The sequence below is a fragment of the Panthera leo genome, chromosome B2 (assembly GCF_018350215.1).
Source record: "Panthera leo isolate Ple1 chromosome B2, P.leo_Ple1_pat1.1, whole genome shotgun sequence".
Lineage (NCBI taxonomy): Eukaryota > Metazoa > Chordata > Mammalia > Carnivora > Felidae > Panthera > Panthera leo.
In genome coordinates this window covers 73,155,414-73,170,410 of record NC_056683.1, presented here as the reverse complement: position 1 = coordinate 73,170,410, position 14,997 = coordinate 73,155,414, and the positions used below count along the sequence as shown (strand labels likewise).

General features: G+C 37.5%; 1 long non-coding RNA gene across 3 annotated transcripts in view; it reads right to left on the bottom strand.

Moving 5' to 3' along the window:
- The window catches only part of LOC122220127, a 262,266-nt gene that overhangs the window by 107,378 nt on the left and 139,891 nt on the right, over positions 1 to 14,997 (bottom strand). For all 3 annotated transcript variants that reach the window (XR_006202686.1, XR_006202688.1, XR_006202687.1), the window contains exon 3: positions 6,279 to 6,393. This is a non-coding gene — a long non-coding RNA (uncharacterized LOC122220127). The remainder of the gene's footprint in view (positions 1 to 6,278; positions 6,394 to 14,997) is intronic.

Below are 14,997 nucleotides of genomic sequence, written 5' to 3'. Positions count from 1 at the left end.
GCTGAGAAAATTGACATTTAGCATGATTTGGGAGTGACCCAAGATTTCACAGTTGGTGTCAGAGACAAGAGTTAGGCCCTTTTCCTGTCTGCCAGTCTTTCATTCTTTGCACTGTCTCCATTTAATCAGCCACAAGATTGTTTTGAATTTTATTTTTGTGTTGTGACTTTTAGATAGAACTGAAATATCTTGATGGGATATGAAGTGAATTTCTAATTAAATGGGATCTTTATTGAGGCTATTGCTATAGAAACCCTCCAGGTTCTCATTGGAGAGGGCCTCTTGGGGAGACTTGGCTGGTTCAGAATCAGAAATAGCTGTGTGGTTACCAGGGCAAGGGCTTCTATCATAAGAGAAAGGGTACTCTTGGCATATTAGGTGCAGTCCTTGCCAAGGTTCTGATAATTGTGCCCCAGATGGATTTTTTTTCTTCTCTACCCTGACATTTCTCCCTTTGGTCATATGAACAGAGGGTTGATAATTCTAGTCCTCATGGCAAACTTCTTTGGAGTAGATCAGTCCTCCAGCTGCTGCTTGGACAATAACTTTGAGGACCAGGGATTCAGGCATAGTAAAAGAGAACTATTGCTAGGCTAGATATGAATGCTATCTCTACCATTTACTCCATGATTGGTCTTGGCAAGATATATAACTTCTCTGGACTTTTTTTCCCCCTTCAATAAAACTGGAGTAGTATCTGCCTCAAAGAATGTTTTAAGGATTAAATAAGATAACATATGTCAAATGTGCAGTATTAACATTCACCTGTAGTTTTCTACTGTTGTTAACCACATCACCCTAGGTATTGGCATGCTGGTTGTGCCCCATGCATTGTTATTGTTCCATATTCAATCTTAATGAGATACTGTCCACTTTATTTTTATTTATTTAAAAAAAATTTTTTTTAAGTTTATTTATTTCTGAGACAGAGAGAGACAGAGCATGAATGGGGGAGGGGCAGAGAGAGAGGGAGACACAGAATCTGAAACAGGCTCCAGGCTCTGAGCTGTCAGCACAGAGCCCAACGCGGGGCTCGAACTCATGGATCGCGAGATCATGACCTGAATCAAAGTTGGGGGCTTAACCGACTGAGCCACCTAGGCGCCCCGATACTGTCTACTTTAATAACTTGTGTCCAAATGCCCAAGTTTAAAGTAGTCACTTTATGTACTACAAAGACTAGGTATTTAGTCTTCAAAACATATACACACATATACAACAATACTGATATACAAGATCTGAGTCAAGCAGTAAGTCATTTCTTATTAAGTTAACCGGTCATATTATTAGTTGTTTGCCATCTTAAGAAGCAAAGTTTGGAGAACTGTAAGGTGGAACTATAGGCCTAGAATATTTTGATTAGTGTTGGGAGGGAGAAGAGTCTTATATTCATTATTTTTGCTACAAATACTCACTGAGCACCCATTCTGGGTTAAGTATCATAGAACATGGAAAAAATGAGATGCTCTCTATGTGCTTTAGAGGTTCACAATCTGGTGGAGAGTGTGGGGAGGTAGACACTCAGGTGATTATAACTCAAGGCAGTATGAGGTGTTATAGGGGCTGGAGTGGCCATTTCCAGTCAGTGTTTGGGCCAACTGAAGGGGCCAGGCATCTGCAAGGAATCAGGATGCCTCAGGGAAAAGTAGGGTGGAAACAATAAAGACCACATCTGCCAACTTCACAATTTTGTCTCTCACTGGCTTTATTACTCACATATGTAAAACTGAGCCTCAGGATCTGGATGCAAACTCACTGAGGTCTTCTGTAACATGCCAGAACTGCTAACGGAGTCACCAGTGTCTCCAAGGAGGGTTCAGAAGTACAGTGTGATCTTAAAACACAAATATACTCCTATACTGGCTACATAGTTCTGTTCATAGTGCCTGTACCTTAAGGCCCCACTGATAACTCCCTGACAGACCTTGGGGAAATACTTTGTCTTTGAGCTTTGGTTTCCTCCTATTTTGCATGGGGTTAATAATGTATTTTAAAGTTTACTGTGAAGATTAAGTGAGATACTTCTTGAGGTGTTCTAACTCATGCTAAGTCTTCTACAATTATTAATTTCCTTGTTGCTTTTTCAACTGCCATCACGTGCCTTGCCTTAACTTGGATGAAAGTTCTGCAGTGTTCACTGTGGTTGATGGCAATTACAGTCTCCTTCATTCCTTACTGTTTATTATTTTGAAATCACAAGGTTGTCTTGGATAGACCAGGATGTTGCTATGAACCATATGTGCCAGTTGACAAACTCTGATTAATACTTTAGTGTCATGAGTTTTTTTAGAAGTTTAAAAATGCAGTGGAATTGTGTTTAACAAGCAAATAGAGTCTAAGTTTGTTTTAAACTGTTCCCTCTTTCTTTGAAAAGTATACCACTTAGATACAATTAAATTTTTCTGAAAAATCTCAACCAATTTTGTATATACTTTTTTCCAACTACTAACAATAACAGAAAGTGTTTAAAATGTTAATTTTTTAATCTTCAAAAGAATAAACAAAGATATTTCTTTAGGAGAAAGGAAGTGGGATTTTGCAGGTTGTCCAAATCAGAGAACTCATTTTTTTTTTTTTAAATAGAAAGTGAATTCAGATCCCCTAAAAAAAACATCAGTTTTATCTGTTTTCTAAAAATGAATTTTTTTAAGTTACATTGTTCAGGGTATGTCAATTTAAATCTAATGATTCAGATTTAAATCTAATGATGTTTTACCTGTGAATTAGAGCATTTCATTAGTTCTTAAGTTTTTTTCTTTTCAGTGCCTGAAAGGAGACAAGATTTGGTTTCAAATTATTCTACTAAAGATTACTTTTTCGTTTATAATGCTGGCTCTTGGCATGTAAGGATTCCTGAATATGCTAAGGTATAAGGTGGCCATTCCATTTCTAGATTTAAAAGGTTTATCGGATGTGAATAGGGGGCATGTTGAGATGGGGTGAGGCTATCACAATATCATTCCTTTGGGCTCTCTTTCTTTGGAAAATACTAACCTCCCTCCCTGAGGTGCAGCTCTGATGGGCATTCCAGGGTTAACACAGAAACTGGGGAATGCACCACTAGATCACCTGTGTTAATACGGAGTAGCCAAAAAGTATGCCACAAAATCAAACTGTGATATTAAGTTAAAATATTTAGCCATGCCCTTGGGTCAATGGAGTGAGACTCAGTTTTACCTGGCTATAGCATAAGAAATTACAGATCTTTGTATTTCTTAAGTCATTTCCTTCTATTTAGATTGTAGGAATGGCACGTATCTGCAAAGACCCTCCTGGGTCTCCTGGGTAAAAGTAGTCTGTGTTTCTGTTTTCAAACAGGAAAGTTGTAGAATGATGGTTTTCCTAAAGATTTGGAAGGTAGAGTGCTGGGTGTGCTAATGATGGTTTACTCTAAGATTTCTATTGCCCTTGTCATAAAAAGGCCTCAAATTTAAAGTAGAAGTCTAAATTTATAGTAGGTGACTTCGGTATTTTCATCTCTAAATTCACAATATGTCATAAAAAAAAAACTGAATAATGATTTGTAAGTCTTCATTGGTCACCATAGGACTCAGTAAAGTAGTTAGTTAACTGGCCTGTGCTGGTTACCAGTCAATGGAATTTGAAGGGATAGGCCCGGACATTAGTTACTGGAAGTATAAAATTGGAAAACATCTCCACTTGTTTACAGATCAGAAGTGCTAAGCATTGTTTGTTTCTTTCTATTACCATTTGGACCTATTCCTTTTCCAACAAGTCTTTTGAGCCGCAACCCAGCACCTCCCCATTAAGAGGCTCACATTCCTCATAGTTTGCTAAAGGCTTTGTATTGTACTCTTTTTTTTAACCTTTTTTTTTTTTTTTTTTTTTTTTTTTATGGTATGAGAATTTTAGCTGTTGGGGTAAATATTAGAAAGGCAACAGTGACAACATGAGTTTCCAAAATTCTGTGAAGTCTTGTTCTAAATGAGTAAAATGAGTTAGGGACATCCAAACTATTTCCTGGTTCTATTTCCCTTTTTATTCTCTTGATTTTACTGAAATAGAACTACCGATTGAGAGGCTGGCTGGAAACACTCAAGACTTGGTACTCTATAAACAGTGTTACAGGCTGTTTGGGCTATTATAACAAAGGCATAGACTGGGTGGCTTATAGACAATAGAAATATATTTCTCACAGTTTTAGAGGCTGAAAATCTGAGATCAGAGGGCTAGTGTGGTCAGGCTCTGATAAAGGCCCAATTCCAGGATGCAGACTGCTAACTTCTTATATCATCATGTGGTGGAAAGAGAGCTAGCTGGCTTGCTGGTCTCTTCCTATGTAAGGAGGACTTCCATTCAAGAGGACTCCACGTTAATAACATAATCTCACAAATGCCCCGCTCCAAATACCATCACATTGGGGATTAGATTTCAGTTTATGAATTTTGTGGAGATGCAGTCTCTAACAAGCAGCTTTCTGCTCCTGGTGCTTTAAGATGTTTGGGGAATGGGGATAGGATATAGTACCTCAATACTGTTCATACATATTTTCATCAGAAAATTTAAGAGAAATGACTTTCAATTACTGAAAACAAACACCACATGTCTGTTTATTGAGGACCCACTATGTGCAAAGCATACACAGTTTTGCCCTTATGGAGCTTCCATTTCAGCAGCATTTCACTACAAATAATGAGACAGCAACTTCTTTAACCCTTCCATAAAGCTTCTAGTGGGAATCACTAGCAAGGCCTAAAACGTATCAGATTGGAGACGCATTGAATAAAAGTAGAAATATAGGCAGGACCAGAAGGGAAAAAGAAAAATAAAAAGAAATGTGTGAGCACATTGGAAGCCAGTCAGTGGCCCAGACCACTCAGCCCTGAAACACACGTTGTCCATTGTTACAACAGTTTACACCACTTAAGGTGAGATCCTGTTGGCACCTAATATGTCAGGGAGCTGATATTATCAGTTTGGGCCAGTAACCCCGAGTCAGACTCAGTCGAATTGCTGAAAGAAAGCAGCAGGTTTTTTGACTGCCAGTCTAGACTATACTTTTCCCCTTTTATGGCTCATTAGAAAAACATTTGTGCTGACCTGTAAGCTGATAAGTGCCAACTGGAGTCAACTCACTTGAGAGGAAAATTATTTATGATTACAATTTGGCTGTGAGACTTCTTTAGTATTTCTTTTACTCTGAATCAAGAATTGAATTAGGGCCAAAAATTGCATTCTCTCACCTCTCTGAGAAAGACCTTTAGTAGCTTTACTGAATCACAATAGATCCTGTCCTTAGGACACATCCAAATAGCCCCTGCTTAGCTTTTTTCTAATCATACACTGTCCTTCCTGCCTAACTCATCTTCCCACTAAACACACTCTTGACAAATTTCCCCTTTTCTTTAAAAACTCTCTTCTGGTCTGTCTGGGTTATGTATTGGCCTATTTATTTTGTGTGTGGGTGGTTTCTGTGACTCCTCCTAGCTGAAAAATTTAATGACTGAATCTGAATTTTCAGCTCTGAGCATAATGGAAATCCTTACCACAATGCATGTGCACCTGCTTCACTTCTAAGGCCCATCTGAGTTTGCATATCTGTGGTAGTTTAGCTCAGGAGACTGGACTGAGCTAGTGAGGCCTAGATTATGGTTTTGACGTGTAGGTGCCAGTTAGCACACATGTCCTGCAGGCCAGACTGTACTCTGAACCCAGACAGGTACTCTGCACATATATGGCCATGGTCTTGGAGAACCAGATGAGAGAATGAAGGTATACCTGTGTAAATCTGTCATCATAAAAACAACTCAGTTGTAAGGCTCCTTGATGAGGTGTCTCATCTCGGTAGCAACTTCTCTGCAAATAAATGTGAGTGTATAAATATGTGGTGGATACATCTGCAAGTTTTTAAAGTGAGAGCTTGACAGGTTTGGGCTAGTCCCAGAAAGCAGTCTAGGCAAAATTACCATGGTGCCAGTACACAGGGTGGAGTTTCCATAAGAGTTAGGCCACTGCTGCTCAATTTCCTGTTTCTTCAGCCATGGAAAAAAACAAGCTGCAGTTTTCTTTATAAACCATTGTATAAATGACTCTATGTCCTCAGGGGTGGTCAGATTCAAAGAACTCTGCTGAAGAGACTTCTCTGGCCATAAAGAAACAGTTCGGATTGAGAATATACCTTGTGGCCAGTTACCACATGGAAAGAAAAGAAACAAAGGGAACATTCTTGCCCTCTAGAAGGTTAGGGGGAAAGACTGTGAAACACGTGAAAAAGACACAAATAAGTCACCAATGAAAACATGAAGAAATATACTTACCTAAATAGAATTAGACACATGCAGCCAAGTAGCCTCATCAATGGACAGCTTCACATATGAAGTAATTTTTGAGCAGAGTTTTGAAGATATATCCAATGTAGTAGGAAGGATATTCCTGCAGGGACATAAATGATGTTTACCGAGTAGGTTACACACAAGAGCACAAAGTGTGAGCTGTGGAAATGCATTTCACTTGTGCCATTGCCTTTCTCTTAAAATCCAGACAAAAATCTGTCCTTAAACCTCATAACCTTTTGTATCTAGTGATGCCCTAATATCCTCATGAAGGCTGTACACCAATATCCTAGTTCTTTTTCTGGACACAAGGTGTATTGTATTTCTCTGCCTTCTGTGACCATATTACTTGTGTTGCCAGTGAAATAAGAAAGAGGTGTCAAGTATTACTTCCAGGAGATTTGCTGTGTTTAATACTGTTGATAACTTCGTTTTTGAAACTCTCTTTTCCCATCGCTTCATGACATCACTCTTTTGACTCACCTTTTACATCATTGATTTTGTATTTTAGATATAAAACTCAAATAAATCTCATCTACTTTCCTGGGTTTTAATTAATATATATGTAACTAGTAGGCTGATGACTCCTAAATATGTTCCTCCTGCTCCAGTACATGCCTTACATGCAGAGGCCTGTACATGCAAAGGTCATTTAAAAAGCCACCATATCAACAATTGAGTTTATCTCTCCTCCCAAATCTGATCATTCTTTAAAGTCACAAAATTGTTAGCTGGGAATCTTGTTGCTTTCTCTCTCTCAACAATAGTTCCCCAATACAATTTGCGACCAGATGTTTTCTGTCTGTTTCTAAATTTCATCGTTCCATGTCTTTCTTTCCATACTCTCTCTCTCCTCTATAATAACTTCTGGATTGGTCCTATTATCAATCCATTCTCCACGGAACTTTTGGAGAAATCTTTCTAAAATACAAAAAGTTATCACGTTTAAATCCTCTTGCTTAAAATCTTTGATGTCACCTCATTATACTAGAGTTAAAATGCAAACTCTTTGAGAGCTTTTAGTGAGCTATCCCTTACTTAATAGAATGGTTTCATCACCTGCCACGTATGCTTTATACTCCAGCCATGCTGCTTCTCTTTTGCTTCCCTGAACTATGTGCTTTCTTTCCTCTGTGCACTTCTACATCATGCTGTTCCCTGTTAGTGGACTTCATTCACTTTGATAATGTCTACTTTTTATTTTAAAGCAAACGAATAATTGTGTCTCTCAGAAAGACTTCCATATGCTTCAACCTGTAGCACTCATCACTCTGATTGGTGGAAGGCGATTTATATATCAGTTTCTCTTCCAAAACTGTGTTTTGCATGTTGTTCAACACTATAAGCCCATCTTTCATTTGTGTATTTCCCACATCTCTTAAATGCCTGACATGCACTAGGTGTGCAATAAGTGTTTAATGAAGGAATTAGCAGCTGATAAATTGGGAAGCCTATGATTATGAGTTTTGCTTTCAACTGAAGAACTTTTGGGAACCATTACAGAAATTTAATAAGGTGATAATATACAGATGATACTTGCAGAGGGTAATAAAAATGGAGAGGAGTTGGCATCTGAAATTTAGCAGAGATGGTGTGAAGTCTGTTGTCGATAGTAAGAGTGGGGAGGAAATGAAAAGCTATAGGATTCTGGCTTTTGATTCCCCAGAATTTCCTTTTTCATAATTCTCACTGTAACTCATGCCTACTATGTTTAAAGCTGGTATAAAGTGTCAAAGGCAGAGATAGTAAATACTTTGCAAGTTCAACTGAAGGGCAGACAACTTGTTCGAAGAGGTAAACATTTAAGCCTTTAATTTTGAAGTCTTCCACAGTTTTCTTGACATTAATGTTGCCTTAATTTTGATGTTTATGATATGATCAAAGACACTTATCCTATATGTAATATGTCTTTGGTTTTCTTTTTACTTTTTTTACTAGAAAGTCATTTTTCTTCTTTTAACTACTTTTGTCTATTTTATTTTACTTCTGTGTGTGTGTGTGTGTGTGTGTGTGTGTGTGTGTGTGTGTGTGTGGTGTGTGTGTCTGCATTTCTTTTGTCTCACTGGACTGTCCAGAATCCTGGAAATGGAGAGGGTGATTGAGTGTGGTTGGCTCTTACCACAACCATACAAGTAGGTGAGGAATAAACTTCCCAACACTGCTTGGGCTCTCAAATCCTGTGTCCTCCCAATTCTTTCAGAGTTGGCAGCTTGCTTATCGTTAGCAAAAGCTAGGCATAATTTCAAATGTTACATTGCAGAGAAATCACTCTCTCTGTCACCAGAAAAGAGAGAGACAGAGGAAAGATGACTTTTTATATCTGGAACCTGGCACTGTCAGCCATTTGAAATTTGTCTCCCAGACTGTCTGGCCTTGGCTTGGAGAAGGCAGGGTTGCTGTGTAGCACAAGGAGGTGCAAAAACAAACATGGGCACAAAACCAAATACTTGACTGCAAGAAATGTTCTGAAAGTTATAAAAGTGAAATACTACTTCCAGCTGTCACTTTATGCAAGGATTAAGTTGAGCTCAAGAGGCTGCAGAAACAAAGTAAGAAAGTGAGTTATTCATTACAGTATCTATGCAAGTTGTAGAAGATGCTTGGGTTTTCTACTGATGGATTACTGGTGATCCCTTTGTCTATTCATGTACATACTCACTCATTCACTTGTCTTTATGTATATATTTGAAGACATGTTGCTGTTAAGGGGGCAAAGCTTCATATTCTTTTCTTCTTATAGCCAAGAACACTCTGCTCACTGGTCACCCTTTCTTTAACACATGTTGACCCTTATGGTGGCTCTCTCCTAGGCTTATGATCTGCACAAAGCATGTTGTTGAAATGAACATTATCATCCAATGATCGGAGTGTAAGTCCATTAAACACAGTTAAGTGCATAGTAAGACTTTTTGATTGGTAAGAGGGTGCTTAGACAGATATGTTCCAACCATTGTCTTCTAGACGTTGATATCCATAATGTACAGCTCTTCTTCATGGTGGTCTATCAGAGGTACCACTCACTGGCTCAATGTCCATACATGGATTAGAAACATGTCATCATCCATGCCTATACATGACCACAGCCAGTGTCAGTGTCTGGGAGTCTTTCCATTGACTCAGTTTTTCCCCATTTCAAGGCCACTTCAGAAGCATGCAGCAGAGACATAGATGGTGAATTAGCCACATACTTTGCACTGCCCCAATCCTATATCTAATTTTCATTTTTAACATGGAAGTTGTTGCCTAAAACTCATATAGATGTTTTATTAGTTTTCAAGGGACTGGGGTAGGGAGGACTTACTTTCGAATATTATTTTCAAATATTATTTAAGAACCCAGGTTTTTCTCCCTATAATCTAGCTTGCTAAAATCTCATCCGAAATCTAGTATTTCTCAAACTGATTACCCTTATTAGACTTTGATAATTCACGACTGTAGGAACTTTTGAAGCACATGCTTACCTTATTCCTAGTCTCAGAGAAACACTTCCACATGTGGATTTGAGAGCCATGCACTGGAAGGAAAATAGGCTAATCTGATCATAAACCATGGAGCCCTCCTAAAACTGTATAAACACCGACAGAGGTATTTCTCAAAGTCTGAGCCAGAAGGAAGGCAACATTTTGTGAAGTATGTGAACATTCATTCAAATTCAAAGCCTTCATTCAGCCTGCGGAATTTGTACTAAGCAGTATGTCTCATCCTCTGCCAGCCGGCACCCAGCATAATATTCTGAAAAATTAAATATTTTTGCTAATGGTGTTGTTCCTTAACTATTTAAAAATATTTTCTAATAAAGGAAAAAGTCAAGTCATGTCAAGAGTAATATTTTATGCTATTCATCCATTAAAATCTTGAGTTGTATAATGAAACTCTTAAACTCTTTCAGGATAATTTTCATCATTCTGAGTTAATAGTCATACTGTACAAGGGCTGAGAGCTACCTTTTGTTCTTTGCTTATAGATACAATATAGTAGGTATTTATTTATTTTAAACTTTATTTATTTATTTTGAGAAAGAGAGAGAGAGAGCAAGGGAGGGGCAGAAAGAGAAGGAGAGAGAGAATATCAAGCAGGCTCTGCACTGTCAGCACAGAGCCTGATGTGGGCTCGATCCCACGAACCATGAGACCATGACCTAAATTGGTACCGAGTTGGTCACTTAACTGACTGTTAAGTAGGTATTTATTATATAGGCTCTTTGCACTTTGTTTCAAGTTTTTCCTTGACACCATTAAGTTTATTTTTAAAAATCTTTTAGGAAGAAATTATCAAACTGCATTGTGATATGAGAACACTAAAAGGAGGAGCCCAGTTATATTTTTATCACAGAAGAGTACTGTAAATAACTTCACACTCATGAGTCAGAGATGTCATCAATGAAGAGCTTGCACTTGTGAAAAAATGAAATGTCTGTAATTTTCACAAGGGAGGATATCCATTTTAAGCAACAGTGAGGTTAAATTAAGGCTGTTGAAGGATTATGGAAAAAACAGTAGCCAATACCATTTATTTTACACTTACTATGTGCCAGGCACTGTGCTAAGTACTCTCCTGACTTGGAATTATCTCATCTTCCAAACACTCCTATTAGATAGCTGCTTTTGTTATTTCCATTTTATTGCAAGATCTGAAGTACAGATGAATTTAAGTAATCAAGAGTTATAGGCCAAATTTGTGGGGAATAGGAAAAGGTTTTGTTTTGGGAACATAACATTCTTATATCTTGAGATTCTCATTGGCTTTATTATAAAATCACTTACGAAGAAATTTTTTTAATTATTGCTATCCATTGGGATAGTCTTCCTGTCACATAGAATTATGCTGACTTGACTAGGACAGGGATTTTCAAACTTTGTTCCTTGGATCCCTAAGGGTCTTTGAAACACTTTTAGGGTATCTGCAGGTCAGAATTATTTTCATAACAATACAAAGCATTATTTGCATTTCTCACTGTGTTACATTTGCACTGATAGGGCAAAAACAATGGTGAATAAAACTGCTGGTGCCTTAGCACAAATCAAGGCAGTGGTTCTAAACTGTACTAAGGGTCATTGTATTCTTCTCCAAATAGTCACAATAAACAAACAATTTTTTAAAAAGCAGCTTCACTTAAATTGTCCATGCTGAAGCAGCATAAATTACTAAATTTATTGTTTTGATCCTTGAATATACATCTTTTTGATATTCTATGAGAAGTACATGCAAATCACTTCTGCTATCAAAGTATGGTGGTTATCTCCAGGAAAAGTACTTGCGCAATTAATTGGGTTCTGGCCAGTTTTCACTATTTTTTTATCTGAAATAATGTCTGAGAGACAGACCATGGTAGTTCAGAGATGGGTACACACATTCTCAAAAATGAACAAAGTGAGCCTGACTCTTCAAGGAAAATAACTGACAATATTTTTGGTCAATGATAAAATACAAGTTTTAGGGCAATATTCAGAATTTTGAAAAACATGTCCATCGGCATGAGCTTGAAAGCTCCTAATACTTCAAGACTTTTCTATGCAACTGTGATGTCATTGAAGTGTGTGATTTTTTAAAGATTCTGTATAATAACAACTGTAAATGACCAATGCATAATATTATAAAATCATACATGAGTAAAAGATCCATTCAAAATGCAAGATATACCAATGGGTTTTAGTGTAACAGAATATGAAAAGTTCATTGATAATATCAGATTTCACACTGCAACTAATTTGTAAGAAATTACTACTAGTTGACTTTGAGTAGAATGGTAGAAGAATATCCATAATTCTCTGAAAGGTTATTAGAATCAAATTTCCCTTTTCTATATACATATCTATATGGGGATAGATTTTCACATATACTTCAACCAAAGTAACATACCCCAGCAGATTAAACATAGATGTAAATATGAGAATCCAGCTTTCTTCTGTTAATCCAGACATTAAAGAGATTCATATTGGAAAAGTGTAAAAAAAATGTCACTCTTCTCACTAAATTGTATTTGGCTTTAAAACAATTATTTTTATAAAGACACATTTAATTTCCAATAAATTAAATATTGATATATACAACAGACACAACAAAAGGTCTTTGGGGTCTCTAATTTTTAAGAGTTTAAAGAGTCTAGAACTAAAAAATATGTAAACCTCTGTTCTTGGAGAAACAAAACCCCATGAGAGAAGAGTTTACCTGCTCCTAAAGACTGGTAGAGGGAAGATATTCGTGTGGGAAGTCAATGAAATGAAGGTAATAACATGGCACAGCAGGGTGGCGGATCAGGGCCAGCCAGCAAAATGGGTTAGATTGTCTACGTTTTATTTTAGTTTAGTAAGGAAACTTTTCCTAAAGTGATTTTTAAAGCAATCGTACTAGCTTGTTCTCTCTTTCAAGACATTTTGTTTTTATAAAATTACAGCCTGGAAAACACACTATGTGTTTAGTCTGAGTAGGTAGCCTGAGCTGTTTGTTAAATACCAGATCTCAGATTTGTGGCTGTTCCTCAAAAATAACTACACGACACCGGCAATTAAATTTATGTATCATTTTGATTATTTATACTTTAGTGAATCAAAGGAGGTAAATAGTGGTCTGCAGCTGAGCACTTTCATCAGCATTTTTCAGCAAGCCTTTTAGATTCTCTCCATTATGAAGCTGGATACAACACACAATCTTCCCATTGAACAATCTGGAGGGAACTGTCACCCATGCTACTTCCATCCCAACATCTTCCCATTTCTGGAGTTGGGTGTTGCTGCATTGCAAATGTGCCCTTTTGAACCATGGAGGACAAGCATGTTTGGTCTCAACTATTTTCACAATGTTCCATCTTTTACTAATGATATTGTTGATCATTCAGCATTAGGGCTTCTTTAGCCCTGCATCTCAGGGTCCCATGGTATCATATGTAAATACAATATTGCACTGAATTGGATAAGCAGTCAATGGCCTGGTAGGAAGATTACTGAATAGGTGGGTTCTCTTTCACTGATGCTCCTGCTCCAGCTGTTTTGACTCTTCAGGTGATGAACATGTCTTTAATTCAGACTTGCTGAATAAACGGTATGGGTAACTTCCAACTTGCCCTAGAAGATAATCTTCAGTGACTAGGAACTGTGCATTAGATGGAAGTGAACTAAATCACTTCCAAAGTCCCTTCCCACATTTAACATTTGGTGGCTCCTGGATTGCTCCGCCCATTAAATGAAAAATAGTTAAATGACAGCGGAGGGAAACATTTAAAACAACTGGGGGTGATTGTATTTGGCCTGAGCCTCCTCATCTGCAAGACTGAAGTGGGGGAAGCTTGGCTTTTCTCAGTGTAAGAGAGCTAATGAACATCCACCTCAGGACATGCCACATAATAAATTTAGACCATACCACTGCTTGTCATATCTAAAAAGGAAGAAGTAATCTGCATTTTGAAGCAGACTATGGGAACAATCAGGTATTTTGGAGAATCTGAGTAACTGGTTTGAACGAATGGAGATAATCTTCATGGGGCTTGGAAACTGCAAAATTAACCAAGAAATAATTTAGGTTTAAGAAAGGAGTTAGATTGCACATTAAAAAAAAAAAGTGTTTGGGGTGCCTGGGTGGCTCAGTTGGTTAACCATCCGACTTCAGCTCAGGTCATGATCTCGCGGTCCGTGAGTTCGAGCCCCGCGTCGGGCTCTGTGCTGACGAAAGCTCAGAGCCTGGAGCCTGTTTCAGATTCTGTGTCTCCCTCTCTCTCTGACCTTCCCCCCCATTCATGCTGTCTCCCTCTGTCTCAAAAATAAATAAAGGTTAAAAAAAATTAAAAAAAAAGTGTTTTTAAATCTGTCTATAGATCTTTGTCATCAATAACAGGAAAAACCTCCTTTATATGACTAAAAAAGTATGTTTAGTATCACTGGTAATTCTGTACAATTAGGAAAAGCTGGTGGTCTGTGTTGAGAAAGGTTTTGAGGCTGAGCTTGGATCAGAGGGAAAAATATCATGTCTGAGTAATAATTGTAATAATAATAATAATCGTAGTTAATTCTTCCTTTAGTTTGTGCTGAGTATTATTATTCCCACTTTATTCATGAACTGAGTGTAGACAGTTTAAATAATTTGCCAGAAATACATGATGGAGTTGGGATTCAAATACTAAATCCTTCTGAAAGACTACTAGTCGCTATGACACTGTGGATAAATTATTACTTCTTAGGACCTTCACTTTCTCATTTCTAAAAAGTTTTGGACTGCATTGCTTTATAAACTCCCTTTCACTTAAATGTACTTTTGTCTCTGAACAGTCCATTCGAATGCCTCATACTCTGGCAATCTTGCCCTCCTTTCAATCCCTGGAATATTTATCACCATTTGGCCATTCATTGCTATGCTGGGAATTGCACTGCTGGTTACATTATCCTTTTATGCATTTACATCCTGTTACTCCACATACATAGGAAATGCTTTGAGAGGAGGGATGCTTCCATGTCCCCCCACAGTGACTAGCATAGTATCTTGCACATGGTAAAGTTAATAAACATTGATCGGTTGTTTGATATGACCCAGGCCAACATGCCATATTATATTATATTATATTATATTATATTATATTATATTATATTATATTATATTATATTATATTATATTAAAGTTGGGCCTAGTATTGCCACAGACAGAGGGGGCAATAATATGGTCATTTCTGAGTCAGTATTACCTGAGGTATGTTAGATTTAGTGATCTAGAGTTGAAG